This window comes from Cryptomeria japonica, chromosome 3, assembly GCF_030272615.1.
Source record: "Cryptomeria japonica chromosome 3, Sugi_1.0, whole genome shotgun sequence".
Lineage (NCBI taxonomy): Eukaryota > Viridiplantae > Streptophyta > Pinopsida > Cupressales > Cupressaceae > Cryptomeria > Cryptomeria japonica.
The window spans coordinates 379,895,226-379,912,683 of NC_081407.1; the positions used below are offsets into that span (position 1 = coordinate 379,895,226).

Below are 17,458 nucleotides of genomic sequence, written 5' to 3' on the forward strand. Positions count from 1 at the left end.
TCTTGGACAACAGACTTAACCAAAGAATCCTTTTTACTTTTAGCAAATTTTTGTTCCAGGGGTTGAGCATTGGAATCGACATCCATGGGGATTGATTCCGATCCTTTGGGCTAATTATCCCAAATAGCTTTTTTAATCTTATCTAAGACCAGTTGTTGAGCATTCTTCCTTCTAGATTTGTGAGTTGTAGGCATCTCAATTGAGGAAAGTTTTTATTGGTCTCCTCTAACTGGGAGATCGCCTCAGCAATAGTTGAGTGGGGAGGGGAATCATCAGTAAACACCCCAAATTGGGTCGAGTGATCAAATTCAGGGGGGTTTGAGGAAGGTTCCAAGATAGCCATTTTAACGGCCTATTTGAGATCATCCAGTTTATTCATAAGCAGAGGGGCAGAATTCCTAATATCATCATTAGTGGGGGTTTTAGCCATAGAATACCTGATAGCTTTAGAGTCTTTAGGATTAGCCTTATCATTTTTTCGGCTTCCTAGCAGACATAATAGGTCAATTATGCCTAATATGTCCTTCCCACCTGCACAAAAAACAAGCATTAATGTCTCCTAAGGTTTCCACAAAACAAGTAATAGGGTCATATTCAAGCTTGATATCAATGAATCTTGGAAGCTCTTGGTCTGGGTTGATTGAAACCAGAACCCTCACGTCAAGATGTGGCACAGGAGAAGGTGTGTTATCGATTCTAATAACCCTATCGATGGGTTGCAAAATATACAAAATAAAATTCCACAGCACCGGAGAGAGATTTTTTAATTCTAAACATCTAAGGAACAAGAGTGCCAAAATTTCCTCATTGACTGCATCGCGAGTCCAATTAAAGGCCCTGAAAGTACATCTCCCTATAGTCCAGAATTGCTTATGCACAACAGTAGATTAGGATTTTGCATCCCTGAAAGAAAATAACAAACAACCCTTTTTGCAACATACGACAAAAAGAGACATGATACCCTAGTTTTTTAATCCAAATATTCATAGTCCAATCATCAAGAAATCTGCAGGTCGGGCATTTTTCGACATCCATAGCTGCAAGAAAAATAACAATGGAATTTAACCTAGATTTTTCCAAATTAATGGCTTTATTTATTGAATCATTAGGAATGAGCGATAAGGTAGGAAGAGGCAGGCTAGAAATCTTACCTCGTCCTTCCTTTCCGCCATCAAAACCAGACCCAGAATCACTCACCGAATCAAAAAATGCGTCGGTTGGAACAGAGAAAACTTCGTCGGCGAGGGCATCTTTAAACGACTTAGGGCTAATATTACCTGCGACCTCCATTAATTCATCTGGACACTGTGAGTTGTTTCTCTATCCTCTAGATGAGTCACCCATGGTGTCTCATAATTAATCCCGCACATGCGCATAGATGGGAAAGACACAGAGCCGAGAACGAGAAAAAACCAAACCCTAAGGCAATGAAAAGACAGAAAAAGATAAAAATAAGGTAGCACAAACCTTACCCACGAGGAGGAGGCGTTACCACCTCCTCCACACGCAGGGGTCGACCCCCACTTCAAGGCCCACGTCACTGTTCCCGTAAGCCTGGTTGCAAAGCGTCGAGACTTTCCCAGACTAATAAAAAATGTTATTCACTGTTCCCGTAAGCCTGGTTGCGAAGCGTCGAGACTTTCCCAGACTAATAAAAAAATGTTATTGCTACACATATTCAAAATACAACAACCATTATTATTATTCTTTATTATATTAAATTATCTTTCCATTTATATGGAAATTATCTATCCAAAAATATTTGAGTTGTATTTGAGGGAATCTTTACTACTGTGAGTTACATTTTGGTATTGGGAGTTGCATGAAATAAATTGTTACATGAAAAATTATACCTTGAACCTGCTGAAAGTAAACGCAAGGCAAGTATCACTTATTAATTAATTAGTCATGTTCTGGGAAAGAGAGGGGAGAGGGTTGATTTGCAAGAAGACCCAATGGGAGACCATTTTTGGGGGGAGATGACCATTTGTTATTCTCTTATGAGATCCATTTCATTTGGATATATTATCAATAGATCTTGAACCAAACAATGAACCCATCGATAATTTGTCAAACTAACAGCGTGCCTTGGTTATGCCTTGTACCATTATGTGTTTATCATGTTCTCATCGCACCCATGGAACCATGAATCCTTGAGGCAATAAGCTATTGATCTTTGTTCTTACCTAAAATTCCATTCTAGCATAGGGTTAAAAGTCTCCACTTTTATCTTTCTATAGATTTTCAATAGGCTTTAAGGGCTGAATATCGATCATATTATGCGGAAATCATGGTACACTCCTAATAAAGTCAGTAGCAAATTTAAGAAGGAATCTTTCCTATATAGCTATTTGCATGTCAATTATTATCATTTTTTATCCTTTTTCTTCGTTCAAGAATTTAATTAACAAAAGTTTCAGACTTTCAATAATAAATGCAATGTATCAAGTTTTTGTGAATAGTGTGGTTGGTTTGGAATAGATGAAAATAGAGATGAAGATAAATGGAGCAAGAGGGAAATAAATAGATAGAGGTAGAGAGAAATAAATAGATAGATAGTTTGCCCTAAAATTATCAACCACACTAATCACATGAAATTATAATTACCATTTATAATTATTAGATGTTTTCTATATTATTATAAAATGAACATCTAATAGTCATTTCATTATTTATTATTAAAAAAAAAAATCTACTAGATTATTAATCCCTTTATCAATTAATCTTTTCATATTTTCTCTCATAAAAAAAAACTTGTAATAAATAATAGAGTTTAAAATCCCAAAATTCGCTTTCTAATTTTTAGAATAATTTAATAATATTCTTTTACTAGATGTTAAGATTAATTATTAGAATTTAGCCAATAAATCTTGAATATAGGTACTCCATTCCTAAAAAAACCAAGGAATCAGAAAATTTATTTAAATTTAGCTAAGTAAATCCTATAGCATCCTAAAATTGCAGCCCTTGCAATTTTTGGTCACATTTGGGTCTTCGCCTTAGTGTTTGTGCCCCTTGGCCTAATTGGAGGCTTGATTGTTCTCATAAATGTCATAAAAACTATCTAGCTCAAAGATTCACTTCATTTCCACCTTGATCCTACCCCAAAATAGGGCAGGACCAGGGTGTGACACCCTGGTCCTCCCTAATGGGGACCTATTTTGGATCCCCTGGCCTATCTCAAATTTGAGCAGGTAAAACTCCTCCATGTCAACTCATGCCAGAAAATTAATTCATTTTCCCTAGGGGAAAGTATATAAGAGGGATTTCCCCTCTCATTTGATAATCACAAGCACACACAAGAGGTCTTCAAGCATCCAAGAGATCAAGCATTCAAGAGCAATTGAGAATTTTCATTCTTCCTTCAAGCTTTGAGAAGCAATAGACTCAACGTTTTAAGCATTGAAGAGGAGATCATCATCCTAATTCATGAAGTTCTAATTCCATGTGGAGGCAAGAAAAACTTCACAAGGAGGGATAAGCATTTCATTTTCAGTCAATTCAGCATCCCCTCAAAGAGGGCGATTTCTACTTTCAGTCATTTCAATTACATTATTTCAACCACATGGTTAATTTCAAAACCGGGGTTTGACCTAAAGGCAAACCCTTATCCCCAGCACATTTCCCTTTCCTTCTATGTGTAGAAAATAGGTGCACAATTGTAACTCTTAGGATAAGATACATATACAGAGACAAAAAAACCCTTTTTGATGATCAAAAATCTCAGAGGACCAAGAGGAGCGTGTCCTGGTCCTTGCACTCGGTCCTTGCTACTTTTGGCAGTTTTCATAGAGCAGTTCCAAATCATCTCATACATCTTAGATCTAGGTACATGATGAAATACCGAGTTTACAACTCACTGCTTTCTCAGATTTGTCTTCGTTTCTAGCACTTAGTCTTAATTCAACTAGTCAACTTACAAAAGAGGATCAAACACATTCCATTTCAATCAATCTACTTAGTATTCAGTCTTAATCTGATTAGTGATTGAATCTAGTGGATTTAACCCCTCTTTTGAATGTAAAGGCATCTCCCCATTCAAGCAAACATAGGTTATTTGGTGATTTCTCCTTTTATGTTGCAAATTTCCAAGTCACCTAATCTTCCCCTTTACAAATCCTATCACTAGATTTTTTTCCTAATTTATACTCAGCTATTCCCCTTGAAGAAAATGGGAGGATCACTTGACTTCTCTAAGAGTATGCTATATTTTTAGGAGTTTTTTACTAGAGGTGGCCTTATGGGCACCTTGAAGATAGGAGCTTGTCTAGTCTAACCAACATATAGGAAAAAATCTCATCTAGGTTCGACTACATAGATGTGACATCTCCTCTTCATGGAATATCTCACAAAACTACCACCTCTCCTCCTTTATTCATAGTGGCTTCGATCATTGCCCTATCTTACTCACTTGGCAGATGCCTCATCCCAAAACAGGATTTCCCTTCCGATTTCAAATCATGTGGACCCTTGGTCTATATTTTACATCCCTTGTAGCTCAATGGTGGAACATTAACATCTCTTGCACAACTATGTTTTTGGTAGACTATAAATTGAGAATGCTAAAAGAGCATCTTCATTCCTAGAGAAAATCTTCCTTTAGGGACATCTTTGTTGAGAAGAAGTGTTAGGCCCAATATGGAAAGCTAATGTACTGAGAGGGGAGGGGTGAATCAGTACTTCAAATCCTTTCTTCGACAATAACTTTACTGTTATGCATAAACCATAAACTGATGTAACATAACATAAAGCTAAAACAAATAAATAACAATCATACATGATTCACTCCATAACACATATATTTTGGTTATGTAGAAACTCTTGCTTAGAGAGAAAAACTGCAGTGGGGATGGCACCCACAACTTCACTACTGCAATAATAAAGGTTGCTTGGTTAGAGCTGCATGTTTAGCTATTTCTGATAGCTTACCCTATTAGGAGTATCAAGATCATTAGATCTACCTTACTAGAGGATTTTACAACACTTATTGTAAATGTTGCACCTGGTTAAAGGCTTTACAATTTATAGGCTTTCTTAAAGTCTTTTACCCTGTTAAAGGTTTCTCTTACAACTCAAAATATTACAATAAAATCTTTACAAATATCTGCAACTTAAAATGTTATAGCAGATTCAATGTGCTCAAAATGAGATTACCTTGCTTATAGCATACCTCAGTAATTCATAGATTAACTCGGTAAACCCTTATGTTTACTCTGTTCCTTGACTGTTCTCTGAAATCCTTCTCGGTGACCTGTGTGTCTCTGACAGTCGCAATACTCAGTGCTTCCTTATCTATCACACATGTCTTGCTTCATATGCCTCTGTTTTGCCATATTTTCATCCTTAATCCATGTTGTATAAATAGATCTCTTATGTCGGTGATCTGTTCATTGCTCTGATCTTACAAACATGATTTATCAAATGAATAACCATACAAAATATTTCATTGGATAGATGACCTCAAGATCATACAAAATCTTTAAGTGCAATTTCCAATGTGATAACAGTTCTTTGTTCCTCGATCTTGTAACACGTTTCCCATGTGTGTCTAGGTTCAATGAATCTGGTAACATGTTTCACTCGATGTGTGTTAACTTCCAGTATATCATTTTTGCTGCTCAGTAGACATAGAGTGTTACTTGGTAGACAACTCAGTGTATACTAGGCTCTATAACTACTTTCTTCTATAACTAACTACTCTGTGCTTACCGACTGAATATTTCGGTAGTAGTAACCGACTAGAGTATATAGAATGACTTTGGACATAAAACTAATGGCAACTTAGTAAGTAGTAATTGTTAGGGATCCCACAGATACTGAGAGGGGGGGTGAATCAGTATCTGACCAGTAATTAGAATTTCTTAACTTAAAACATGCAGAACATAATATAACAGTGTACCGGTATGCAAGAAATAATGCAATAAACAGAATCAAGAACATCCACATGAAAAGCACACCATAACACAAGATTTTAACGAGGAAACCTAGTGTGGGAAAAACCTCGGTGGGATTTGTGACCCACAATATTCACTCACTGGCCAATAAGATAATATTAATTACAATAGGAGCTTGCACATGCAGGAAGGCCAACTGCCTAGAGCTCACTGCTCAAAGGGAAGTCTCACTGACTTACAATAAGGATTATACAAATCCAATATCTTGTACTGCTTTACAATAGCATCTTCAATGCCTGATTCAGTACCAGTTCCTACTTTATTCTCTACATATACCCTTTGACCTATATTTCGCACATTAGGTCTGCTTAATATTTTCCTTAATGCTTCCACAACACTTATATCAAATGTCTACAATGATCTCTTTTATATATAAGAGTCATTTTACAAATTGCCAAGTCGTCTTACACATTTTTACAATAATAAACAAAATATAATATAACAAAATCCTATCGGCCTCTGTGCCGGTGTCGGTGTCCTGAGTGCCGGTGTAGAGTGTGATCTGTTGATGCTGGTGCACTAACTTGCCGGTGTAATGCCTTGTCGGTGCCATAGGATTGCAAGGTTGCCATCAATGAAAAAACCTTCAATCACATACAATGTCTCATTGGAGTGTGCATATGCCAACAGTAACAATCTCCCCTTTTGACATTAGTTGAGATGTTTGACAAAACTTCTTTCAAAGTCATAAATCAAAAATCTATATACTTACAAAATTTGACTAATTAGACAGTATATACATTTGTCAATAAAATAGTATATGCAGATATACTCACCTTATCAATATACTGTGCAAAACTCTGATTATGCATGCGCTGTGATCAATATTCTATATTAATTGTTTGGTTGTCACTGCTCGGTTCACTATCAAAATTAACTGTGCATTTGAGACTCTGTTCTACTCGGTATACTCCACCTGTATACAACACTTCGTTGTTTGATACTTTGATACTATATATACTCCCCCTTTTTGACAAACATCAAAACTTAGTTACCATTCGATGGAGGCAACTGATCAAAAATGGATTTGTACTTTGTCCTTACATCAGTAAGAGTGGCAGAGAGGGCATTCATGACACTATCCATGAGTGAATTCTGAGCTATAATGTCAGCTAATAGTGAAATTAGTCCATCTAAGGTGCTTCCCTCTAGCTGAGTGGATAGGGAGGTAGCCTTGTTGATCTGCTCTTGGATGGAGGACAAGTGTGGAATGAATAAGGTTTGAAGAGTCATAATGTCCATCCTTATTTGGTGCTCTTCATTCCTAAGTTCCAATTGTTGAGCCATGAGCTTTTGTAACTTTGTATAGAAATACTGAATAGAATTTGACTTAGTGGTCAACTTATTTGAGAGATTGATGATCTCTTTCTCAATCACTTCTATTTTATTTTTGATATCTTTAATGAATAAGGAGAATGTATAGAGTTTCTGAAATAAATAAAGAATGTGCTTGAGTTGAGGGGACAACTCGGCAATAAATTTGACAAGTTTTACTTTTCCAATAGCAATGGATTTTTGTACCTCTTCAATCATTTTAGCAGCGAGCTCTTTGTCCTTTAACTTGCTCAAATATTTAGATGCGTCTACTCCAGATGTCTCTATTTTAGTTAGGAGTTCATCCAGTTGAATATGGATGGCTGTATCTTTTGACACTGTAGCTTTAGGTAGCATATCTATTAATAGTGCTTTCACCTTCTGAAGTACTTTATTTTTCTTTTGAATAGCCATTTTTTTTCCTACTTTGCTTTGGCTTTGCATAGTTCACTGAATTCAATGAGTGCTTGCCCTTTTAATTTGGATATGTCTACATTTGGCAACACTATTGGTTTTGACAAATCTAATTTGAAACTATGCTTTTTCATTTTCTTTTCTTTACCTTTCACCAGTTGAACTAATACAATGGCTTAGGAGGTTTGTTGACTCTCTATAGGTTGCTCGGTAGAGGCAACACTTTTGTCAATTTCTTGAATCTCTGATGTAGCCTTCGGTGAATGCTTGCTCAGGGTCTCAGTTGTAACATTTTCAGTGCTAGAAGGAGCTTGGGAAGTCCGTTCCCCAGTGGCTTGAGAAGTAGCTTCTCCTTCTGTAGACTTGTGACCCTCTGTTCCTTGTTCAGTATTCTGAGGGGCCTCGGTTGAAACAGGCTGAGTGACTGGAGGATAGGGCTGAACTTGTTCCAAAACTGACTCACTGGATACCAGTTTGGCATATGCATTCCCTTCTATCATTTCTTGTTCTGGTGCCTCGGTGTCCATGATATCCTCATCAATTTGTATAGTGTCAGCAAGGTCTTGCTCGGTGATATCAGGATCTTGCTCAGTGACATCAACTATTTCAACTTCAGCTTGCTCACCAACATTCTTGATTCGAAATATTTCCTGCCACTTTTCCTTGGTCTCATTCTCTACATCCAGATAAAGGCCATTCATCAATTTCAAGGCTCTCTGCTTGACTAGGAAGTTTTTGTGGTAGTTTTTCAGATGTTCATTGATCTCATCTACCGACATGTTTGGAAAGAGATGTACCAAACTTCTTTCTCTCATCTACTTTTCCGAGTCCATGGTATATGTCCACTTGTTATCAATATGCACATACAATTCTTTTGGAAGAGAATTAGTTACTTCCAATGGGACTAATCAGAATTTCAAAAGAGTGCAGATTATGGCTTCTTCAATTTGTCTCTTTTCTGCATCATATCTAGATTCATACTTAACATATCTAAATGATCCAAATCCACCATATTGCTTCAGATTAGCACAAAAATTATCAACACTATGTACATCTTCCTTTTTACTCTTGACAATCTGAAATTTACTTTTATCTTCAGATTCGGTGTCACTGAACTCTTTAGTCAAAATGAGTCTCTGAGTAGATTTCTTATAAGTTTTTTTTACCTTAGGTATGGCAACATTCTTTGGTTTCTTACTTGGTGACACTGAAGATGATCTTGTGTCTGGGCGCTTTACTAAAGAAGTCGGTGATACCTTTGATGTATCTTGTTTCTTCCTTTTCAAAACTTTCCCTTTAGGCAACTCAGTGCTCATTGTAATAGTTGCCTCTTGGGCTTCAGATTCCTCCTCGATGATGAATAGGGTGCCCTTGACAGGTGTGGAGGAAGAACGTTCTCCAAAATTCTCCGTTAATGCCTTGATCATTTTTGTTGCTTTCCTTGTAGCCTTGGGTACTACAATACTCATCTTAACTTTCTCTTTAACTTCTTCATATGTACCGTATCTCAGCTCGGTAGCATGCCTAGGTAATGTAAGAAAAGCATCTATCTGTTGTTGTGTGATGTCAAAATCAATCTCATAACCCATAGGTGGAAAAGATTAAGTTCTCGATTCCACAACATTGACATAGTAGTAGTCGGTGTCTACTTCAAAGCATATATCATCTTTGTATTTCTCTACTAACTTCGGTGGAATTCTATACCTGTTATGCATCTTTTCTTGAAACTTGCTAAAGTAATCATCCATAATATCATTAAAGTTATCACCTAGCTTTTTGATGAAGTCATTGATTTGATAGGTGATTGGTCGGTGTAGCTCCCAAACTACATTACCGACTGATGGAAAGAATTTCTCAAAATAGAAAAACATGCATACCAAAAGTTATCCAAACTTCAGTGTATTTGCCGAGTTGTTCTTCTTTGGCTTCCTTATGGTGTTTATATTCTCAAACAGGTTTTTCAACAATACTTCGCATAGATCAATTTTCATTCCTTTCTTCACAATTTTATATGCTAAATCGACTGCTGCACAGGGTACACTATTTTCCCTTGCCGATTGAAAGAAACAATAACCTGTTACTCTAATGGCAAACTTCAGCTCTGCATCTATGACATTGTTCAATTTCAGTCCTCTGCAATCAGATTCAACTTCGGTTAAAGTGATCAATTCCTTTTGTGATATCATTTTTTGAGCTCGGGCATGATCAAAAATAGGGTAACCGGTGATCAAATGAATAATTTCCTTGGTGATCTTGAATGGTTGCTCCTCTAAACACATGAAGTCATCATGAACTCTGCTCAGAACAAATTTGACCCACTGGGGTTTGAAGGCACAGGGATAGGTTAGGGCTTCAGTCAATCCCTTGACTTTAATGTGTTCATACTTGCTATCCAATTTCCCATCAGTACACAATTCATCATATGTGTCCTTGATCTCAACATGACCTAGTTCCTCAACACGACACTTAGTGAAGAATCTGACATCCTCAACTAGTAAAACTCTATCCGGAATGAGTGAAGATGCAGTTTTATCATCCAGTTCAGATGCAACTTTGGGAGTTAGAGAGTATTTTAGTGAGGGCTTTTCAATGTTCTCAACAACAACGGGCTTCTGGATCTTAGGTGCCATTGCAGATTTTGGATAAATACTAACAAAAGATTCTTAGGGTTTGAAGACTTTTAAATGGCAAATGCTTTCACTTAGCAAATATAAAACTAATATTCACAACTAATATGATCGGTAAACTAGCTTGACAATGCGATGTGATTGATGTAAATACCTTGAATCTCGCTTCGGAGGAGGTTTGATCGCCTTTGAATTACTTTGCTCTAATTTCTTGAAAACTTGATGAGTGTAAAATGACCGCGCAAAAGCTTTAAGTACATAATATACCTCATCGGGCTTCGTGCATTTAGGTCAGAAAACATTAAATGCACTCGATACCACTTCTTTTTTATGCTTTTACCGAGTAGCCAGACTTCCTGTATTCACCGACTAGACAGGCTTCCAAAAGACTTGATAAATTTTCAAATTTCCTAATGCATCTTTAGTTATGCAGATTTTGAATTAAGTACATGATAAAATAGGAACTGTTAAGATTTAACCTTTGAAAGAATGCAGTCCCTTCATACCTTCACCGATTAATTTGGAATAGGTGCACCTAACTCGGTAGATAAGGTCCTTTCTTCATTTGACACAATTTCTTTTTTTTTTTCCAAATCATCTGTAATTTGCCTTTTATTTCCTCAGTGTCTCCTCTAGGTTGATCTTTGCAATCTCTAGCCAAGTGTCCAACTTTGTGACAATGTAAACATGCCATACCAGGATTTCTCCATGATCTTTGGTTGTTCATTCCAAACCTTATAAAGCAGTTGGTACTTATATGTCCATATCTTCCATAGCATTCACACCATATCCTTGTATTGTAATCCCATGGTACTGCATAATACTGTCGGTTAGGATTTGTGTGAGTTCGGTAGCCTCTAGTATTTGCTTGGTATGCAGACCACATATAGTTCTTTTGCTTAAACCAACACTTCTCGGTACTTCGTCCATATCTATTGCAATTTTTACAAAATCCTTTGAATTTTGTCTTCTAATAATTGCTAGCAGAATTTGTCCTACATTGGTTAGATGTGTGACCATATTTATTGCAATTGTGACAATAACCATTAGACCTAGTGACATTCGGTTGCTTACCTTTTCTGATTTGGCACATATTTGCAGTATGTCCTTGTTTTCCACGATAGTTGCAAATATGCTTCTTTCCTTTGATGTTCTTCTTGTTTCCAGCTTTCTTTGATGATTCTCCTCTCTTGGTAGTGTGGATTCCCTTCTCGGTAGAGTCTTTTCCTTTGTAACCAAGTCCTGCAACTTTGTTGGGTCTTTTTGTATTCAGTTGCTCATCCAACATCTTTGATGCTTCATAACTCTTTTTCAGTGTTTCTTTGGATTTATTCTCTGTTTCAAGTTCATCGGTCAACCTTGATACTTCAAGTTTCAATGCTTGATTCTCATCATCTTTCATATTTACTTCATGATGTGCATAACCCAATTGATCTGACAGATTTTGTTGAATCCCGGTCAACCTTGTGATTTCATCATTCTTTTCAGATACTAATGCTTTAAGCTATTGTTTTTCTCTTTCTAGATCTCTTACTTTATCCTCAGTTGTCCTCAATGCATCAAGATTTTCAGTCATCTGTGTGCTGAAATGTTCATGTCCTCTTTTCATTACTTTTAGCTAATCAGTCAATGCTTTGTTCTTTTCCTTCAGTTCTTCACTCATCTCTTCAGTCTCTTCAGATATACTATTCTCAGATGATGTTTCAATTTGTTCCACTAACTCTTGAGAGTCCTGTAAATCATCAGATAATCTTCTTCTAACTTTCAGAGATTTTTGTATTTGTTTTTGCATGTCAGCAATCACTTGATTAGCATGATCCAATTCATTTTGAAGATTCACAATTCTTTGAGATTGTCTGTAGCCTTCCATTGATAAGATCTTTTTCTTTAGGTTGTTAATCCCTTTTCAGAGATTGAAGCTCTGATACCAATTGTTAGGCCCAATATGGAAAGCTAATGTATTGAGAGGGGAGGGGTGACTCAGTACTTCAAATCCTTTCTTCAACAATAACTTTACTCTTATGCATAAACCATAAACTATTGTAACATAACATAAAGCAAAAACAAATAAATAACAATCATACATGATTCTCTCCATAACACATATATTTTGGCTACGCAGAAACTCTTGGTTAGAGAGAAAAACTGCGGCGGGGACGGCACCCACAACTTCACTACTGCAATAATAAAGGTTGCTCGGTTAGAGCTACATGTTTAGCTATTTTAGATAGATTACCCTATTAGGAGTATCAAGATCGTTAGATCTACCTTGCTAAAGGATTTTACAACACTTATTGTAAATGTTGCACCTGGTTAAAGGCTTTAAAATTTATAGACTTTGTTAGAGTCTTTTACCCTGTTAAAGGTTTCTCTTACAACTCAAAATATTACAATAAAATCTTTACAAATATCTGCAACTTCACATCTGAAACGTTATTGCAGATTCTATGTGCTCAAAATGAGATTACCTTGCTTATAGCATACCTCGGTAATCCATAGATTAACTTGGTAAACCCTTCTATTTACTTTGTTCCTTGACTGTTCTCTAAAATCCTTCTCGGTGACCTCTATGTTTATGATAGTCACAATACTCAGTGCTTCCTTATCTATCACACATGTCTTGCTTCATATGCCTCTATTTTCCCATATTTTTATCCTTAATCCATGTTGTATAAATATATCTCTTATGTCGGTGATTTGTTCATTGCTTCGATCTTACAAACATGATTTATCGAATGAATAACCATACAAAATATTTCATTGGATAGATGACCTCAAGATCATACAAAATCTTTAAGTGCAATTTCCAATGTGATAATGGTTCTTTGTTCCTCGATCTTGTAACACGTTTCCCATGTGTGTCTAGGTTCAATGAATCTGGTAACACGTTTCACTTGGTGTGTGTTAACTCGGTATATCATTTTTGCTGTTACTCGGTAGACAGCTCGGTGTATACTAGGCTCTATAACTAGTTTCTTCTATAACCGACTTCTTTGTGCTTACCGCCTGAATATTTCGGTAGTAGTAACCGACTAGAGTATATAGAATGACTTTGGACATAAAACTAATGGCAACTTAGTAAGTAGTAACAAGAAGTCCCTTAAAGTTCAGACTAATGCATTACAAAAAAAGTATGGAACCCCTTAGGGCTTCGGAAGAGGAAAAATCCCAAGAACGTGCCTTATTGGCTAACTCTCATAGATTGATTCTAAAAGAAGAATTATACTAGATGTAGAGATTGAGAATCCAATGGTTGAAAGAGGGAGATAAAAAAATGAATTTATTTTACCAATCATCATGTTGGAATAGCAAGTGTAATTGTATTAAGGAACTATCGTGGCCTAATGGTACCTTGGTGACAAACAAGGGCATTAGTTGAGAAGTTGTCTATCGCTTCTCTTCATTTCTCAACCCTCTGGTGGTGTTGGACCCTACAATTCTTGATACTTTTTCCAGAGTTGTCAACTATATCCCTAGTATCATCAAGCTTGATGATCTTATGACTATGGAAAGGATATTTTCGAAGGAGGAAGTCAAATTGGAAATCTTTTCCTTTGACCCTTTCAAAGATCCTAGTCTAGGCAGGTTTCCCCATTTCTTTTTCCAAGATTATTGGGAAATTGTTGGACAAGATATCACTCTAGTAGCTAGACAATTTTTATCTTAGGCTAGAATCCTCAAGGAGATCAATAAAACCTTTATTGTCCTCATTCCTAAAAAACATGGTGTCGAGAGGATGTATGATTTCAAGCCTATTAGCCTTTTAAATACCATGTACCAAATCTTATCCAAGCTTGTTGTTAATCGTATTAAACCTTTTCTCAATTCCTTAATCCATGCTAAACAAAAAGCTTTGATCCCTAGTCATAAAATTGTTGATTTTATTCTTAACGTTCATGAAATGTTGCACATAATGGAAAATAATGGCAAATAAGGTATATTGTTCAAACTTGACATCTCTAAAGCTTATGATATGGTGGTGTGGCCTTTCCTTTCTATGGTTTTGAGATAATTTGGCTTTAAAGGAAAAAAATTGAATGTTATTGAAGCCTATTTCAAAATGTCGATATTATTGGTTTTAATCAATAGATATCCCCACATATCCTCGAATTCTACTGGTGGGTTGAGACAAGGGATCCCCTATCCCCCTACCTCTTTATTCTTATGGTGGAGGTCTTGGGGAGGCATTTTATGTTGGCTTTGCAAAATGGTGTTATCAAGAGTGTCAAACCTTCTTCGGCTCCCTTTGTGATTTCTCACCAGCAACTTGTAGATGAAACCCTTCTTATGGGAGAGGCTTTTACTATGGAAGCTAAGGGATGGAGGGCTATCCTCTTTGATTATGCCATTGCCTCTAGTAAAATAATCAATTTGGACAAAAGTGCTCTCTACTTTATGTACACCAATCAACCCCTCAAAATTAGGATAAAAAATATTCTCAAATGAAAGATTGTTCTTTTATCGTCTATGTATTTTGGCCTTCCTCTCACTTCTGGCAAGGTGGATAATTTCATTTGGATGAGTCTAGGAAAAAAACTAGAGTAAACTATCTGGTTGGAAAGGTGCAGTCCTTAGCAGTGATGAGAAGCACTTTCGGAGTTCATAGGAATACTCATTGCATGCTCTATCTTTGTCATTTAGATTATCCAAATATCTCTTTATTTTCTTTCCTACAGATAAGTTCTCATCCCAAACATATTCATCCTTCATTAGTAATGAATTTGAAAAGTAAAATGCTATACATACAATCAATGATCCAAAACAAAAAGCATAACCATCATTCTTTGTCAATTCAATATTTATAAATACTTGTTGTCTCAATAGTTCACATAAATCATAGTCCATTCCTGTCTTAGCCTTATGCTAAGCAACATATACTATAATAGCATGTATAAAACCTTATATGTTCTGAAAGTAAATTTATAGGTAATACCCATAGAAACATATCTTAGACCAAAGGATCTGCAATGGTATCAATCCATAGAGCTCTTTGATTTGTAGTCACATCTATTGATGCTTCGAATTCTTTGTTTCTTATTATCTTCTTCACAGGTACGGTTCCATCCAAATAGAGATTGGTAACAACCTTTAGAGATTCCTTTGTAATCTAATATAGTTTGTCTAGCCAAATGCAATCATCATGAATTATGATCAACACAATATTCACCAATTCTTCATCAAGTATCATCTTAAATTCACTTCAAATATCCAAGCCCTTGTGCCCTAGCTTGTGGATTGACTGTAATTTTTTTTTAGAAAGAGAATCTTTCAAATTCTTTATTTTTACTTTGTCATACTCATCAATTTGCTCATCAAAAAACTTGTAGATATCTTTAAGACAAACCACCCTAGTGATAGTGACAAAAAGGCACCAATCGAAACAACTCTTATTATCTCTTTCATAAATTTCTTGAATTCGGGTCAGGATTTGTCTTCACAACTAACAAATTTACAAGAATCCTAAGATGAAATTTGCAAGTACCTTAGATCAACTAATAGAAATTTTTCTCAAATACTTCTCTTCGCTCCTCAAATTTGTCAATTCACCAATAACAAAATGAATAACAAAAAGAACTTTATGAATAACCTAGGGTTTTATCACCAAAATTGCCATGTCACCAAAAAGACGTTAAATATCTCTGTCTGAGTAAACAGTTACTTTCTGAAGCTTCACATTTTACCATATAACAATAATTTCTACTGCAATCTTCACCAAGAGTTCAAGTTCATCATTTTATCTGGCATATCAGCATGTTGTAGCAACAACATCAACTTCTTTGGTGGGGGAAATGGATTTTCATTATAGCTCCCCCTAAACCAAGGCTTCCGGACTAGTTTTCGGAGGGGATTTTTGCACCAAAGCCAAATTCAGCAACACTTTTCATCAAGGCTAATTCCTTATTTTTCCAAATCCTTTTCATTTCATTCCTCTCCTCTTCTACATCATGTTGGAATCCAAGAACATTGAGAGGGGGGGTGAATCGGTGTTCTACCGGTATGATCAATTTTAACCTTATTAAAACATGCATACACCAACCGGTATACCAGTACATAAAGAATTGAAAGAAGTAAAGCAACAAATAAGACAATCACATAAATGAGAACCATAACACACAGAGTTATACATGGAAAAAAGACTAAAAACCACGATGGGATTTGTGACCCACAATATCAATCCATTGGCCATATGAAGAGATTACATAATATAGGGCCCTGCACTTGCAAGAAGGCTTACAACCTAGAGCACACTTCTCAATCACAAAAGGAGCCTCACTGACTACATATAAATCCAGACTTCAATCCAGAGAAATGATTGAACTGCTAAGATATCATCTTCTATTCCAGAATACAATTCCGGTTAAGCTCTGTCTGTTCCGATCTGAAACCCTAAACCTTTTACAGAATAACCCTTACATAAATATCCTCACATACATGATCTTTCTAATATATTTCAAATCTCCTTCCTAATACATATTCACATTATTTCACATCCATATATATATCAAAATGATCTAATCCAACTGACCTATATACCCTGTTCAATTTATCATGCCTTATGTCGGCTTACAAAGATAATTACAATATCAATATACATGTCGGCTAGATTTCATAAATACACGAATATCAAAAATAATTGTCGATGCTAGATCCAAGAGATGTTGGTCTCCAATATCGATAACCTTATTCTAAACCATGTCGGTTTGGATTGTCGATAACCAGATAAATCCTTTCATCCTATCGGTGTTCGTGCCAGTGCAGGTAAAGTGTCTGCTCATACACAACTGAACCAAAATATGAAGCCGAAATAAGTTGCAATGTTGCCATCAATGAAAACATAGTGAAACCAACCAATTGGGTGTCAATTTCTAAAACATCAATCTTCTTTACAGATTCGTTCCTTTTTACCGAATTATCTTTCTTCACATTCCTTCTTATGCATGCTTTAACAATGTGCCCAACTTTACTGCAACTAAGGCATTTGACATTCCTATGTTCTAAATTTCTTGTAGCCATTCTATATTTGCATTGATTATCCTTGTGCCCAAAACCATTGCATAACTAAAAATAACCATAAAAGAATCTATTTCTTCCATCCATAAATTGATTTCTACAATTACTAGCCTTATGACCAAATATCCTGCAAGTAAA

General features: G+C 36.0%; 1 long non-coding RNA gene across 1 annotated transcript; it reads right to left on the minus strand.

Moving 5' to 3' along the window:
- Positions 1-778: 778 nt before the first annotated feature.
- On the minus strand, positions 779-1,653 carry LOC131044727 (uncharacterized). Its single transcript, XR_009105698.2, has 2 exons — positions 1,152-1,653; positions 779-1,037 (listed from the first exon to the last, which is right to left on the minus strand). It is a non-coding gene; the product is annotated as an uncharacterized LOC131044727 (long non-coding RNA).
- Between the last annotated feature and the right edge of the window lie 15,805 nt (positions 1,654-17,458).